Source organism: Balaenoptera borealis (assembly GCF_965194805.1).
Source record: "Balaenoptera borealis genome assembly, chromosome: 15".
Lineage (NCBI taxonomy): Eukaryota > Metazoa > Chordata > Mammalia > Artiodactyla > Balaenopteridae > Balaenoptera > Balaenoptera borealis.
The window spans coordinates 29,349,964-29,367,373 of record NC_138871.1 but is presented as its reverse complement, the minus strand read 5'-3'; the positions used below and the strand labels follow the sequence as shown (position 1 = coordinate 29,367,373).

The following is a 17,410-nucleotide window of genomic DNA, read 5'->3' as shown; positions in this document are numbered from 1 at the left end:
TATAAACAGCTCAAATTACAAAAAATCTGAGGTTGCTATTAAGCATTAATGGCACAAGAAATTAAGTCACTGCAAATTATTAAAAAAAAAAAACTCCATTTAAACCACTGTCAGTCCAGTTTCCAGGGACTTTTGTTTTACAGAGATCAAATTCCTGACTCAACGAATGCTCCAGCCTTTCTATAACTATTGGCAGATTAAACTTTTTACCATAAAGCTCCCACCATACTATTCTTCGGTCCCTCGAAAAAAATCGTTAAGTCCTGAATCCATATTGAGGGTCCTAAATAAAATCTAAACACCTGAGCTTAACAGTCTCGTACTTTCACAACAGTACCCTAACATTCCTATCCATCTTTGTTCCACACTACTCCTGGCCATAAGGTTTCTTCCTCTGTGAGCAACTGAAATATTTTTCCTATAAAGAGCCTGACTGTCAGGATGGGCTGGATTATACTACTATAACAAACAACCCCAAAATATCAGTGAATAAAGATTTATTTCTTGCTGATGGCATATGCATATGTCCACTGTGGGTCAGCAGGAGTCTCTGCTCTACAAAATCCTCATTCTAAGCAGCCAACATCCAGAGCAGTTGTCTGCAAGACTTTTCTATAAACGGCCAGATAGTAAATATATTCAGCTTTATGGGACATATGCTCTCTGTAACAACTATTCAACTTTGCTGTTGTAGTGCAAAAGCAGCCACAGACAATACATAAACAAATCACGATGGCTATGTTCCAATAAAACTTTATTTACAACTACAGGCAGACCATATTTGGCCCACAGGCTAATCAGAGCACTGCAGATCACTGTGGCAGAGGAAAAGAAAGCATAGTGAATGCACAGATTCTTAAATCTTCTATTTGGAAGTGACTCAGGTCACTTCAGCTCACACATCATTGGTCAAAGCAACTTACACGGCCACACCTAACTTCCAAGGGGCAAGGACATGCAATCATAACATGTGACTGGGAAGAGAAGCAGAAATTTGGGGTAGATAACCCTAATGAATAACACAAATTATATTTTATTGGTCTCTTATTGTTTCCACCTACTAGAATGCCCAATCTCTCCTTTTTTACCAATCAAAATACTAGCCATCTCTCAAGATTCAGTTCAAACGTCACCTTCTCCAGAAGCACCTAAATCTCCAAACCCTATGCCTCCCATCACCTCCCAAAGCCCTCTTGTCTAACCTTTCTTACATCAAGTGTTTTCTACATTAACAAATTCCATTTTCTTGGTATAGGTATTACGTATTATTTATCTCTTAAGGCATAGGACTTAGGATTCAATAAGTACTTGGAGGATAAATGAAAGTACCACTGGTTTCTAGGTTTTTGTCTGGTTTTTAGTTAGTTTAAGGATCTAAAGTGGCATATAAAGATATAAACAATACAACATTAAATAAAATTAAAAACAGGAGAGCAATAATCGATACAAAGGGCAGCAACATAAGACCAGAAGTGAAGATGATACACAAGATGCGTATCATATCTTTTCTGAAGGTGAACCACAAATTTACCTCTAAGTATTCTACTAGACAAACAGAAGAAAGCAAGCAAGATCCATCTTACCAGGCACAGTATCAATGAGCTGTTGCTTAAGATAGGCATATCATAGAAATAAGTCCCCTTTAAATTAAATATTTGGATTTTTTAAATATAGTGAGACATTCTGTAAAACAAGGGACCAATAAATGCTTTTCTAAACAACAGAACTACAATGCAGAAGATACTGAAAGACTAATAATAATCAGTAAATATTTTTTAAGGATGTCCTTTGCATCAGCCTAGATAACAGAAGGAACACAAAGAAATTATAAGACAGTCTGTAACCTAATAGTTGGAGGAACAAAACATACATACATGACATGATAGAAAGTACTAAGACTATACTATACTTTAAACTTTTATGGAGCACTTACATTCCAGAGTCTGTATCTGACACTGAGGATAAAACAATAATAAATAAAATACTATCGCTGGTCTCAAGAAATTCACAAACAATTAGAGGAAACTGATACAAACAACTATAATAAAATATAATAAATACTCTGATAAGGATTTTTATAAAGGGCTATGGGAACCAGGATAAGAAAATAATTATTTCTGCTTCTAAGGAGCGATCAAGGATGGCTTCATTGGACAAGTCATTTGAACTGTTATGGTATGTTACAACTTGACTATGAAAAGCCTGAGGTAGGCAAAAGAGAACCAGCAAAAATCAGACCTGAATTTTCGAAAACGTTGATGGCAATGGTATGGAAAATTGACTGACCAATTTGTAGACTATACATTCTGCTAGGGCAAGACAATGTCTGTCTTGTTTACTGCTGATACATTCAGTGCTGAGCACAGCATCTCACACTTAGCAGACATTATTAAGTATATATTTGTTGAAAAACTAAAAAAGAATGCAGCAGAGAAACAGTAAGGAAACTGTTGTCCAAGAAAAACCTAAGGGCCTGAATTAGGCCAATGACAGGGGGAGGTAGGTATGACATCAACACTGAGTTAGTCTTTATTTAAATGCTAAGTTCTATGTCCTATGAACTATAGGAACTTAGAGAAAACAGCTATAGAGACTAAAGAAGCAATCTGGTCACAAAGATACCTCACAAAGAACTCTAGGAACAACTACCTGACAATGTATTACATGTTATTAGAAAGCGATTGTCTCAACTAGCACCGACTGCGAATTCATCTCAGAAGATCTTTAAAAAGCCTTCATGCCTCAATCTCTAAGGTTTTCTTCTTTCTTATTTTCCATAACAGTTTTAAGGGCAATTCAAGATTTTAATTTACTTTTAATTATAACACAAACTTCAAGAAGGTTTTAGCTTAGATCCAGAAAGAGACTACTAGTCTAATTTCTAAGATTTGGCACTACAGGTTCAAAAGACTAAAAGGAAGACTCATCAAGCCACCTGAGCTAGATAAGAGAGACATGACTAGGGACTTCCCTGGCGGTCCATCCAGTGGTTAAGACTCTGTGCTTCCAATGCAGGGGAAAAGGGTTCGATCCCTGGTCGGGGAACTAAGATCCCACATGCTGCGCAGCATGCCCAAAAATTAAAAAAAAAAAAAAAAGAGAGAGAGAGAGACATGACTAAAAGAATTTCCTAATACTTGATATTCACATTTTTCCTATGCAAGCTTGACCTTAAAAAATAATTTATTAGGGGCTTCCCTGGTGGTGCAGTGGTTGAGAATCCGCCTGCCAATGCAGGGGACACAGGTTCGAGCCCTGGTCTGGGAAGATCCCACATGCCGCAGAGCAACTGGGCCCGTGAGCCACAACTACTGAGCCTGCGCATCTGGAGCCTGTGCTCCGCAACGGGAGAGGCCGCGACGGTGAGAGGCCCGCGCACCGCGATGAAGAGTGGCCCCCGCTCGCCGCAACTGGAGAAAGCCCTCGCACAGAAACGAAGACCCAACACAGCCAAAAATAAATGAATAAATAATTAAAAATAATAATAATAATAATTTATTAGAAAAATGAGATAATACCTACCTTATAGTGTGTTTCTAATATAGCACAACGGTTTGGATACAGCACAGCAGTCAAAAGCAAAAACACTAGATCTAGGCTCCTTAGATTCAAATTCCCATTCTTTTGCCTAACCATGATCTCTGCATTACTCTCTGAGCTTGTTTCCTTATCTACCTCGTAGGGTTGTTGTATTAAATGAGTTAATATGTATAAAACTGCTTAGAATGGGGCCCGCACAAAGTAAGTACTCAATAAATGTTAACTGCTCTTATTATTTAAAATATCTAGTACAAATATAGGTATTAAGATGAATGTGAAGGCTAGTCATTTAGCCTGTGTATGAGCCTAGCAAACTACCTTACATCAACATTTATATTAGCAGTGTTCTGGAACTGGAGACTCTTAACAACATATATCCTGCAGGAATATCAGGAGTGCCCCATATTACTAATGCTACCACCGGCAAAGCCCTGAGCAAGAACCACATTCTTGGCCTGAGCTTCTTCCTTAGATCACTTTTTTTTTTTTCAAATATCTTTATTGGAGTGTAATTGCTTTACAATGGTGTGTTAGTTTCTGCTTTATAACATAGTGAATCAGATATACATAAACATATATCCCCATATCTCTTCCCTCTTGTGTCTCCCTCCCTCCCACCCTCCTTATCCCACCCCTCTAGGTGGTCACAAAGCACCGAGCTGATCTCCCCCACTAGCTATCTATTTTACGTTTGGTAGTGTATATATGTCCATGCCACTCTCTCACTTTGTCCCAGCTTCCCCTTCCCCTTCCCCGTGTCCTCAAGTCCATTGAGTAGGTCTGCGTCTTTATTCCCGTCTTGCCCCTAGGTTCTTCATGACCATTTTTTTTTTTTTTTTAGATTCCATATACATGTGTTAGCATACGGTATTTGTTTTTCTCTTTCTGACTTACGTCACTCTGTATGATAGACTCTAGCTCCATCCATCTTCCTTAGATCTTAACGTCAGCTTTTTCTCTAGGATCCTGGGATGAGTCACAACCTCTCCACTGAATTCCTGATTTAGACTCTTTAATGGGGTGTGCCGGGCTGATTCTGGGTGTGGTGCCATGTTTGGCATCATCTCTTCTGAGAATGCTGATGTGGTGGAATTCAGCTGTATTTAGGCTGGTTTACCTTGTAATTTTCCACTGTTTTTTTTTTTGAAAAATTATTGGACTTTATTATAAGCAAAGATTTTAAATTGCATAGATGGTTTACATGTAGGCCCTTATTAATTAATTTTTTTAAATTTTTATTGGAGTATCGTTGCTTTACAATATTGTGTTAGTTTCAACCATACAGCAAATTGATTCAGCTGTATGTATACATACATCCCCTCTTTTTTGGATTTCCTTCCCATTTAGGTCACCACAGAGCATTGAGTAGAGTTCCCTGCGCTATACAGTAGGTCCTCGTTAGTTACCTATTTTATACATAGTATCAACAGTGTATATATGTCAATCCCCATCTCCCAATACATCCCACCCCCCCCTTCCCCCTTGGTATCCTCACCTTTGTTCTCTACGTCTGTGTCTCTATTTCTGCTTTGCAAATTAGATCTTCTATACCATTTTTCTAGATTCCACAAATATGCATTAATATACAATATTTGTTTTTCTCTTTCTGACTTACTTCACTCCGTATGACAGACTCTAGGTCCATCCATGTCTCTATAAACGACCCAATTTCGTTCCTTTTTATGGATGAGTAATATTCCATTGTATATATGGAATTTTTACTATGTTAAATTTACTATGTTAAAGCACATCTTCTTTATTCATTCCTCTGTTGATGGACATTTAGGTTACTTCCATGTTCTGGCTATTGTAAATAGTGCTGCAATGAACATTGGGGTGCATGTGTCTTTTTGAATTATGGTTTTCTCTGGGTATATGCCCAGTTGTCGTACTGCTGGGTCACATGGTAATTCTATTTTTAGTTTTTTAAGGAATCTCCATATTGTTCTCCATAGTGGCTGTATCAATTTACATTCCCACCAACAGTGCAAGAGGGCCCCCTTTTCTCCACACCCTCTCTAGCATTTACTGTTTGTAGATTTTTTGATGATGGCCATTCTGACTGGTGTGAGGTGATTCCTCATTGTACTTTTGATCCACCGTTTCTTTATCAGGGTGAGGAAAAGCACAAAACATGACTACAAGTTCTTCACTTAGCACTATCAAGTCCCCTGAAATCCCAAAGGAACTAAGACCGTTGTCAACTATCTCCTAAGAAGCAGTATTAACAAGTCCCACCCAGACTGCCAATCATGGGAGACAAATAATTTATCCAACTACAAGATGTTAAAAGAACCATTTTTCACCTGAGATCCCTAATTTAAATGTACCTGATATACTGTCATCACAGTGACCTAAAAATAACAGGTGTTTTTTTTTTTTTTTTAATTCAAAAATACTCCTCCTCTACTTACTACCAATATGTGACTTTGGGCAAATTATTTAACTTATCTGAACCTCAGTCTCCTCAGCTATAAAATGCGGATGCTAATATCTATAAGAACATTGCTATTATTATTAAATGAGCTAAGATATATAATATATCTAGCTCCAATCAATAAATCCTAGTTTCTTTCTACCCTCCTCCCTACTTAATCCCCACCTCCAGGGAGTAAACAATGAAAAAGTTTGGAGGACAGACTAGCATGGGTGTGCGTGGTTAACTTGCTGAGGCACAGCTTGGAGACACTGGGGTTCTTGACCACAACTCAACATCTTCTGGGCTGAATGTAAATTAATGATATCAATCTCCTACTTCCTCATTTTAGGTGTGCCTCCCAAGTTCCTAAAAGGTAGGTGTGATTATATGTTTAATGTTTGTATCATGATTAACATCAAGAAGAAAACTTTACTTTCTGACTCTATTTTCTGACTCAGAAGTCAAAATGTTCTACATTTCAGGAACAATGTGAAAATCAGAACTACTAACTGGTGGACATCAACCTGAATTTTCTCTCAACTATATAATAAAAAGCCAAAAAGGAAAATGTGTATAGATAAAGTAAAAAGGGCAAATGTTAATAATTAATTATTGAATCTAGGTGATTGGCCTATTTTTCTGTAAATCAGGAATTTTTCTGAATAAAAAGCTGGGACAGCAGAGGACAGAGGGGCAGTACTTGACACGCTCATACACTAACACTCCTAAAGTTCAGGGGAGGAAAAAAAAAAAAATACTGTTTATAGCAACTAATTAATAGAAAGCAAAATCTCTCTGATTTTTTTCCTGATTAACTCTTATACCAATCTACCTAGATGTTCATAGACCCCCTTTAAGAGTGCCACACTCTGAGGAACAGCAGAAGGCTAATTAGGGCAAGGAGTTTCCACCTGGCAGCCATAAATCTGCTCTAACACAGTCAGTTAAAATGGACTGGTCTGGTGAGTGTATTCCCAAGCTTCTACCATGAATAACATCTCCACTCCAAGGTAGCACTAGAAACCTTTACTGAGATAATTTTTTTAATTTTTAAATCCAAGAATGAAAATGCTGAGTACAATCAAATAAACCTACGAAAAAGCAGTTACGTAGAAGCAGTAAGTAGTGAGTTTCTATGGTTGTAGAGTACAAAAAGTAAGTTGTAAGCAGCAAAAGTAAGTAGAAAAAGTAAGTACAAAGTAGGTTGTAAGTAGCAAAAGAGGGATTTTTTTCCATTAAACAGAAATAAGAAAAGAACTTTGTATTTAGTACCCATCAATACCTCAACTTCAAAGGAGACCTACTCCACGTTATGCTCTTAAACAGGGAACAAACTAAAAATAATGTGAAAATGGGAACTTTTTTTGAAGCTTGATAATTAGCTTATTAAAAGGTCTCTCATCGGGCTTCCCTGGTGGCACAGTGGTTAAGAATCCGCCTGCCAATGCAGGGGACACAGGTTCGAGCCCTGGTCCGGGAAGATCCCACATGCCACGGAGCAACTAAGCCCATGTGCCAGAACTACTGAAGCCTGCACGCCTAGAGCCCATGCTCCGCAACAAGAGAAGCTGCCGCAATGAGAAGGCTGCGCACCGCAACGAAGAGTAGCCCCAGATCGATGCAACTAAAGAAAGCCCATGCGCGGCAACGAAGATCCAGCACAGGGAGACCTTCAAGATGGCGGAGGAGTGAGACGTGGAGATCGCCTTCCTCCCCACAAATACATCAGAAATACATCTACATGTGGAACAACTCCTACAGAATACCTACTGAACACTGGCAGAAGACCTCAGACTTCCCAAAAGGCAAGAAACTCCCCACGTACCTGGGTAGGGCAAAAGAAAAAAGAAAAAACAGAGACAAAAAAATAGGGACGGGACCTGCACCATTGGGAAGGAGCTGTGAAGGAGGAAAAGTTTCCACACACTAGGAAGCCCCTTCACTGGTGGAGATGGGGTTGGCGGGGGGGAAGCTTCAGAGGCGCAGAGGAGAGTGCAGCAACAGGGGTGCGGAGGGCAAAGCAGAGAGATTCCCGCACAGAGGACTGATGCCGACCAGCACTCAGCAGCCCGAGAGGCTTGTCTGCTCACCCGCCAGCTGGGACGGGTAGGGGCTGGGAGCTAAGGCTCTGGCTTCTTCGGAGGTCAGATTCCAGGGAGAGGACTGGGGTTGGCTGCGTGAACACAGCCTGAAGGATGCTAGTGCGCCACAGCTAGGCGGGAGGGAGTCCGGGAAAAAGTCTGGAACTGCCTAAGAGGCAAGAGACCATTGTTTCGGGATGCACGAGGAGAGGGAATTCAGAGCACTCCCTAAACGAGCTCCAGAGACGGGTGCGAGCCACAGCTGTCAGCACGGACCCCAGAGATGGGCAAGAAACGCTGAGGCTGCTGCTGCAGCCACCAAAAAGCCTGTGTGCAAGCACAGGTCACTCTCCACACCTCCCCTCCCAGGAGTCTGTGCAGCCCACCACTGCCAGGGTCCCGTGATCCAGGGACAACTTCCCGGGGAGAACACACGGTGCACCTCAGGCTGTTGCAACGTCACGCTGGCCTCTGCTGCCACAGTCTCGCCCTGCATTCCATACCCCTCCCTCCCCCAGGCCTGAGTGAGCCAGAGCCCCCTAATCAGCTGCTACTTTAACCCCTTCCTGTCTCAGCGAAGAACAGATGCCCTCAGGCCACCTACACACAGAGGCGGGGCCAAATCCAAAGTTGAAACCCAGGAGCTGTGCAAACGAAGAAGAGAAACAGAAATTTCTCCCAGCAGCCTCAGGAGCAGCAGATTAAATCTCCACAATCAACTTGATGTACCCTGCATCTGTGGAATACCTGAATAGACAAGGAATCATCCCAAAATTGAGGCGGTGGACTTTGGGAGCAGCGATATATATTTTTTTTTCCTTTTTCTTTTATTGTGAGTGTGTATGTGTATGCTTCTTTGTGTGATTTTGTCTGTATAGCTTTGCTTTTACCATTTGTCCAGGGTTCTGTCTGTCTGTTTTTTTTGTTTTTTGGGGTTTGTTTGGGTTTTTTTACTATAGTTTTTAGTGCTTGTTATCATTGGTGGATTTGTTTTTTGTTTGGTTGCTCTCTTCTTTCTGTTTTCTTTTATCTTACTTTTTTAAATTAATTTATTAATTTATTATTTATTTTTGGTTGCATTGGGTCTCCGCTGCTGCGCACAGGCCCTCTCCATTTGAGGCGAGCGGGGGCTACTCCTCACTGCGGTGCGCGGGCCCCCCACTGCAGTGGCCTCTCCCGTTGCGGAGCACGGGCTCCAGGCATGCGGGCCTCAGCAGCCGTGGGTCACGGGTTCAGCAGTTGTGGCTCGTGGGCTCCAGAGCTCAGGCTCGGTAGTTGTGATGCATGGGCCCAGCTGCTCCGCAGCATGTGGGATCTTCCCAGACCAGGGCTCGAACCCGTGTCCCCTGCACTGGCAGGCGAATTCCCAACCACTGCGCCACCAGGGAAGTCCTTTTCTTTATTTTTAATAATTATTTTTTATTTTTTAATTTAATAACTTCCTTTTTCTTTCTTTCTTTTTTTCTCCCTTTTCTTCTGAGCAGTGTGGTGTTTGGGCCAGGTGTCAGGCCTGTGCCTCTGAGATGGGAGAGCCGAGTTCAAGACATTGGTCCACCAGAGACCCCCCAGCTCCACGTAATATTAAATGGCAAAAGCTCTCCCAGAGATCTCCATCTCAACACTAAGACCCAGCTCCACTCAACGACCAGCAAGCTACAGTGCTGGACACCCTATGCCAAACAACTAGAAAGACAGGAACACAATCCCACCCATTAGCAGAGAGACTGCCTAAAATCATAATAAGGTCACAGACACCCCAAAACACACCACCAGATGCAGTCCTGCCCACCAGAAAGATAAGATCCAGCCTCATCCTCCAGAACACAGGCACCAGCCCCCTCCACCAGGAAGCCTACACAACCCACTGAACCAACCTTAGCCACTGGGGGCAGGCAACAAAAACAACGGGAACTACAAACCTGCCACCTGCGAAAAGGAAACCCCAGACACAGTAAGTGAAGCAAAATGAGAAGACAGAGAAACACACAGCATTTGAAGGAGCAAGGTAAAAACCCACCAGACCAAACAAATGAAGAGGACACAGGTAGTCTACCTGAAAAAGAATTCAGAGTAATGATAGTAAAGATGATCCAAAATCTTGTAAATAGAATGGAGAAAATATAAGAAACGTTTAACAAGCACCTGGAAGAACTACAGAGCAAACAAACAATGATGAACAACACAATAAATGAAATTAAAAATTCTCTAGAAGGAATCAATAGCAGAACAACTGAGGCAGAAGAACGGATAAGTGACCTGGAAGATAAAAGAGTGGAAATAGCTACTGCAGAGCAGAATAAAGAAAAAAGAATGAAAAGAATTGAGGATAGTCTTAGAGACCTCTGGGACAACATTAAATGCACCAACATTCGAATTATAGGGGTCCCAAAAGAAGAAGAGAAAAAGAAACGGACTGAGAAAATATTTCAAGCGATTATAGTTGAAAATTTCCCTAATATGGGAAAGGAAATAGTCAATCAACTCCAGGAAGCACAGAGAGTCCCATACAGGATAAATCCAAGGAGAAACACGCCAAGACACATATTAATCAAACTTTCAAAAATTAAATACAAAGAAAAAATATTAAAAGCAGCAAGGGAAAAACAACAAATAACATAGAACAGAATCCCCATAAGGTTAACAGTGGATCTTTCAGCAGAAACTCTGCAAGCCAGAAGGGAGTGGCAGGACATATTTAAAGTGATGAAAGGGAAAAGCCTACAACCAAGATTACTCTATCCAGCAAGGATCTCATTCAGATTCGATGGGGAAATTAAAACCTTTATGCACAAGCAAAAGGTAAGAGAATTCAGCACCACCAAACCAGCTTTGCAACAAATGCTAAAGGAACTTTTCTAGGCAGGAAACACAAGAGAAGGAAAAGACCTACAATAACTAACCCAAAACAATTAAGGAAATGGTAATAGGTACATACATATCGATAATTACCTTAAATGTAAATGGATTAAATGCTCCAACCAAAAGACAGACTGGCTGAATGGATACAAAAACAAGACCCGTATACAGGCTGTCTACAAGAGACCCACTTCAGACCTAGGGACACATACAGACTGAAAGTGAGGTGATGGAAAAAGATACTCCATGCAAATGGAAATCAAAAGAAAGCTGGAGTAGGAATTCTCATATCAGACAAAACAGACTTTAAAATAAAGACTATTACAAGAGACAAAGAAGGACACTACATAATGATCAAGGGATCAATCCAAGAAGAAGATGTAACAATTGTAAGTATTTATGCAACCAGCGTAGGAGCACCTCAATACATAAGTCAAATGCTAACAGCCATAAAAGGGGAAATCGACAGTAACACAATCATAGTAGGGGACTTTAACACCCCACTTTCACCAATGGACAGATCATCCAAAATGAAAATAAATAAGGAAACACAAGCTTTAAATGACACATTAAACAAAATGGACTTAACTGATATTTATAGGACATTCCATCGAAAAACAACAGAATACACTTTCTTCTCAAGTGCTCATGGAACATTCTCCAGGATAGATCATATCTTGGGTCACAAATCAAGCCTTGGTAAATTTAAGAACACTGAAATCGTATCAAGTATCTTTTCTGTCCAAAACGCTATGAGACTAGATATCAATCACAGGAAAAAATCTGTACAAACTACAAACACATGCAGGTAAACAATACACTACTTAATGACCAAGAGATCACTGAAGAAATCAAAGAGGAAGTCAAAAAAATACCTAGAAACAAATGACAATGAAAACACGATGACCCAAAACCTATGGGATGCAGCAAAAGCAGTTCTAAGAGGGAAGTTTATAGCAATACAATCCTACCTCAAGAAACAAAAAACATCTCAAATAAACAACCTAACCTTACACCTAAAGCAATTAGAGAAAGAAGAACAAAAAAAACCCAAAGTTAGCAGAAGGAAAGAAATCATAAAGATCAGAGCAGAAATAAATGAAACAGAAATGAAAGAAATAGCAAAGATCAATAAAACTAAAAGCTGGTTCTTTGAGAAGATAAACAAAATTGATAAACCATTAGCCAGACTCATCAGGAAAAAAGGGAGAAGACTCAAATCAATAGAATCAGAAACGAAAAAGGAGAAGTAACAACAGACACTGCAGAAATACAAAGGATCATGAGACATTACTACAAGCAACTATATGTCAATAAAATGGACAACCTGGAAGAAATGGACACATTCGTAGAAAAGCACAACCTTCCGAGACTGAACCAGGAAGAAACAGAAAATATAAACAGACCAATCACAAGCACTGAAATTGAGACTGTGATTAAAAATCTTCCAACAAACAAAAGCCCAGGACCAGATGGCTTCACAGGCGAATTCTATTAAACATTTAGAGAAGAGCTAACACCTATCCTTCTCAAACTCTTCCAAAATATAGCAGAGGGAGGAACACTCCCAAACACATTCTACGAAGCCACCATCACCCTGATACCAAAACCATTTCAAAGATGTCACAAAGAAAGAAAACTACAGGCCAATATCACTGATGAACATACATGTAAAAATCCTCAACAAAATACTAGCAAACAGAATCCAACAGCACATTAAAAGGATCATACACCATGATCAAGTGGGGTTTATCCCAGGAATGCAAGGATTCTTCAATATATCCAAATCAATCAATGTGATACACCATATTAACAAATTAAAGGATAAAAACCATATGATCATCTCAATAGATGCAGAAAAAGCTTTCGACAAAATTCAACACCCATTTATGATAAAAACCCTCCAGAAAGTAGGCACAGAGGGAACTTACCTCCACATAATAAAGGCCATATATGACAAACCCACAGCCAACATCGTCCTCAATGGTGAAAAACTGAAACCATCTCCATTAAGATCAGGAACAAGACAAGGTTGCCCACTCTCACCACTATTATTCAACATAGTTTTGGAAGTCCTAGCCACAGCAATCAGAGAAGAAAAAGAAATAAAAGGAATACAAATTGGAAAAGAAGAAGTAAAACTGTCACTGTTTGCAGATGACATGATACTATACGTAGAGAATCCTAAAGATGCCACCAGGAAAATACTAGAGCTAATCAATGAATTTGGTAAAGTTGCAGGATACAAAATTAATGCACAGAAATCTCTTGCGTTCCTGTACACTAATGATGAAAAATCTGAAAGAGAAATTAAGGAAACACTCCCATTTACCACTGCAACAAAAAGAATAAAATACCTAGGAATAAACCTACCTAGGGAGACAAAAGACCTGTATGCAGAAAACTATAAGACACTGATGAAAGAAATTAAAGATGATACAAACAGATGGAGAGATATACCATGTTCTTGGTTTGGACGAATCAATATTGTGAAAATGACTATACTACCCAAAGCAATCTACAGATTCAGTGCAATCCCTATCAAATTACCAATGGCAGTTTTTACAGAACTAGAACAAAAAATCTTAAAATTTGTATGGAGGCACAAAAGACCCTGAACAGCCAAAGCGGTCTTGAAGGAAAAAAACGGAGCTGGAGGAATCAGGCTCCCGGACTTCAGACTATACTACAAAGCTACAGTAATCAAGACAATATGGTACTGGCACAAAAACAGAAATATAGATCAATGGAACAGGATAGAAAACCCAGAGATAAATCCACGCACCTATGGTCAACTAATCTATGACAAAGGAGGCAAAGATATATAATGGAGAAAAGACAGTCTCTTCAATAAGTGGTGCTGGGAAAACTGGACAGCTACATGTAAAAGAATGAAATTAGAACACTCCCTAACACCATACACAAAAATAAACTCAAAATGGATTCGAGACCTAAATGTAAGACCGGACACTATAAAACTCTTAGAGGAAAACATAGGAAGAACACTCTTTGACATAAATCACAGCAAGATCTTTTTTGATCCACCTCCTAGAGTAATGAAAATAAAAACAAAAATAAACAAATGGGACCTAATGAAACATAAAAGTTTTTGCACAGCAAAGGAAACTACAACAAGACAAAAGACAACCCTTGGAATGGAAGAAAATATTTGCAAATGAAGCAACTGACAAAGGATTAATCTCCAAAATATGTAAACAATTCATGCAGCTCAATATTAAAAAAACAAACAACCCAATCCAAAAATGGGCAGAAGACCTAAATAGACATTTCTCCGAAGAAGACATACAGATGGCCAAGAATCACACGAAAAGCTGCTCAACATCACTAATTATTAGAGAAATGCAAATCAAAACTACAATGAGGTATCACCTCACACCAGTTAGAATGGGCATCATTAGAAAATCTACAAACAACCAATGCTGGAGAGGGTGTGGAGAAAAGGGAACCCTCTTGCACTGTTGGTGGGAGTGTATATTGATACAGCCACTATGGAGAACAGTATGGAGGTTCCTTAAAAAACTAAAAACAGAATTACCATATGACCCAGCAATCCCACAACTGGGCATATACCCTGAAAAAACCATAATTCAAAATGAGTCATGTACCACAATGTTCATTGCAGCTCTATGTACAATAGCCAGGACATGGAAGCAACCTAAGTGTCCATCGACAGATGAATGGATAAAGAAGATGTGGCACATATATACAATGGAATATTACTCATCCATAAAAAGGAACGAAATTGGGTCATTTATAGAGACATGGATGGACCTAGAGTCTGTCATACGGAGTGAAGTAAGTCAGAAAGAGAAATACAAATATCGTATATTAACGCATATATGTGGAAGCTAGAAAATGGTACAGATGAACTGGTTTGCAGGGCAGAAATTGCGACACAGATGTAGAGAAAAAATGTATGGACACCAAGGGGGGAAAGCGGTGGGGGGTGGGGCTGGTGGTGTGATGAATTGGGAGATTGGGATTGACATGTATACACTGGTGTGTATAAAATGGATGACTAATAAGAACTTGCTGTATAAAAAAAATAATAAAATTAAATTTAAGAAAAAAAACAGTATTAGGTACCTTAGAGGTAAACCATATGAAAAGTATTCCAAAAACATTTGTTCAACTTGATTTCCAAATAAAAAGAGAAATTTTGGGGGCCTGTTCACTAAAAAATAAAAAATAAATTAAAAAAAAAAAGAAGATGTGGCACATATATACAATGGAATATTACTCAGCCATAAAAAGAAACGAAACTGAGTTATTTATAGTGAGGTGGATGGACTTAGAGTCTGTCATACAGAGTGAAGTGAGTCAGAAAGAGAAAAACAAATACCGTATGCTAACACATCTATATGGAATCTAAAAAAAAAATAAAATGGTTATGAAGAACCTACTGGCAGGACAGGAATAATGACGCAGATGTAGAGAATGGACTTGAGGACACGGGGAGGGAGAAGGGTAAGCTGGGACAAAGTGAGAGAGTGGCATGGACTGATATACACTACCAAATGTAAAATAGATAGTGGGAAGCAGCCGCATAGCACAGGGAGATCACCTCGGTGCTCTGTGACCACCTAGAGGGGTGGGATAGGGAGGGTGGGAGGGAGACACAAGGGGGAGGAGATATGGGGATATATTTATATGTACAGCTGATTCACTTTGTTATAAAGCAGAAACTAACACACAATTGTAAAGCAATTATACGCCAATAAAGATGTTAAAAAAAAAAAAAAAAGACCCAACACAGCCAAAAATAAAGAAAGAAATAAAGAAATTTTTTTTTTAAAGTTCTCTCAAATAGTTTCTGGGACCCAAAGCAGTCCCACCAAAAGCTATGCTTTCAGCTTACTCTGGTCTCCAGAATTTTTTAAGCTGAATATAGGGAACAAACTGTTCATAGCTCCTTTCTTAAGTAATGTAGGAGGCAAGACAAAAGTGGCCCATTTTAATCCAAAACTTCTCAGTAGAAAACAAAATAAGAGTCTAGAAAATCAGAGGATTACTATTGGCACTAAAAGCAATCTGGAGCTGGGGATGTACATATTGATATCACTGCAACCTCTCTGGGTGGTTTTTAAAAGCCAGTTTATCTGTCTGCTTAAATTGAAAGCAATACTAACCATACTTTTTGAACTGAAAATAGGCCAATTAAAAATAAATTTAAAACCAAGGGCTAAATGAATGCTTATTAAGAAATAATAATGATGAGAGAACAAACATAGCTGGGAAGGAGTCAATACCCAAAGGATATGTACCTAGTGGAGGATAAGCAATTCTTGATGAAGTCATCTTTTCAATCCTTGGAGTATACTGTAAATCTGATTGCACACCATCACATCTGGCTTCACTGCAGTAAACACCTAAGACAGTGAGGCACACAATAATTCAACATGAGATGTTCTTCAGCAACCAACCCTGTAAGTTTTTGCTTTGTAATCTTGAACTCACTGAAAATTCCAAATAATTTCCTCAAATCCCAGTTTTGGCATTCCAGAATGGACCCTGTTAAATGAGAATTAATCCTGGAGGCCCAGAATATACTACAGTAGTTTAACCAGACTCTGCCGCATAGCCATAGAGAAATGGAGTCCCTCCCTGGAAATGGATATAATCTAATGTTCTTCAGTAGAACTTTCTCAGGATATATCTCCGTTAAATACTTCGGCGAGCATTTACATGTACAATGAATGTAGACTACCAACAATTTTCTGGCAACTTTCAAGTCAAATTTAATCATTAATAACAGCACAGTGGAAAAAAATCTTGATTCAAATCCCAGCTCTACCACTTATTAGTTGTAGAACCCTGGGAAAGTTACCTAACCAATCTGACATAAAATGGTAATAATGACACCTAAGCCACAAGATATGGGTTAACTCTGGCTGTTATAACTGAATCTTTGGTCTCAGGATTATTTTGAAGATTAAATAATGTACCCAACTAGCAAGACATATGACACAAAGCAGCAGTAGCACCTAAACGTAGTTTCCTTGTCCTTATCATTATTTCTAGATTTTCTTCTTATTTCAATTCCATCCACTTTTTTTGAACTTTATCCTCCCTACCAAAAGCCTATAGCATCTACTTCAAGTCATGGTGAGAGAAACATAATACGGAAAATACTATCGTTTATTCACTGTTAACTATTAGCCAGACACTGAGTTAACTGCTTTATATAGTTTATCTCTCTTAATCCTTGCAACTTTCATAAAGTAGTTATATTATTCCAGTTTACAGTTAAAGAAACTGAGGTTAAAAGGTTAGATAATTTGCCCCAATTCACTTGGTCACTAGAATCATTACTTTTGCCCTACCAAGAATCCCTCCCTAATCACTACCTCACATTCCTTGCCCTGAAGGTAACCATTACCCTGAGTTTGTGATAATCATTTCCTTGTTCTCCTTTATATTTTACCATATACATATGCACCTATAAACAATATTGGTTAGCTTTGCTTATTCTTGAATATTATACAAATGGAAT

At 39.2% G+C, this 17,410-nt stretch overlaps 1 protein-coding gene across 4 annotated transcripts in view; it reads right to left on the bottom strand.

Moving 5' to 3' along the window:
- The window catches only part of EXOC6B (exocyst complex component 6B), a 717,372-nt gene that overhangs the window by 660,419 nt on the left and 39,543 nt on the right, over nucleotides 1–17,410 (bottom strand). The window lies entirely within an intron of this gene.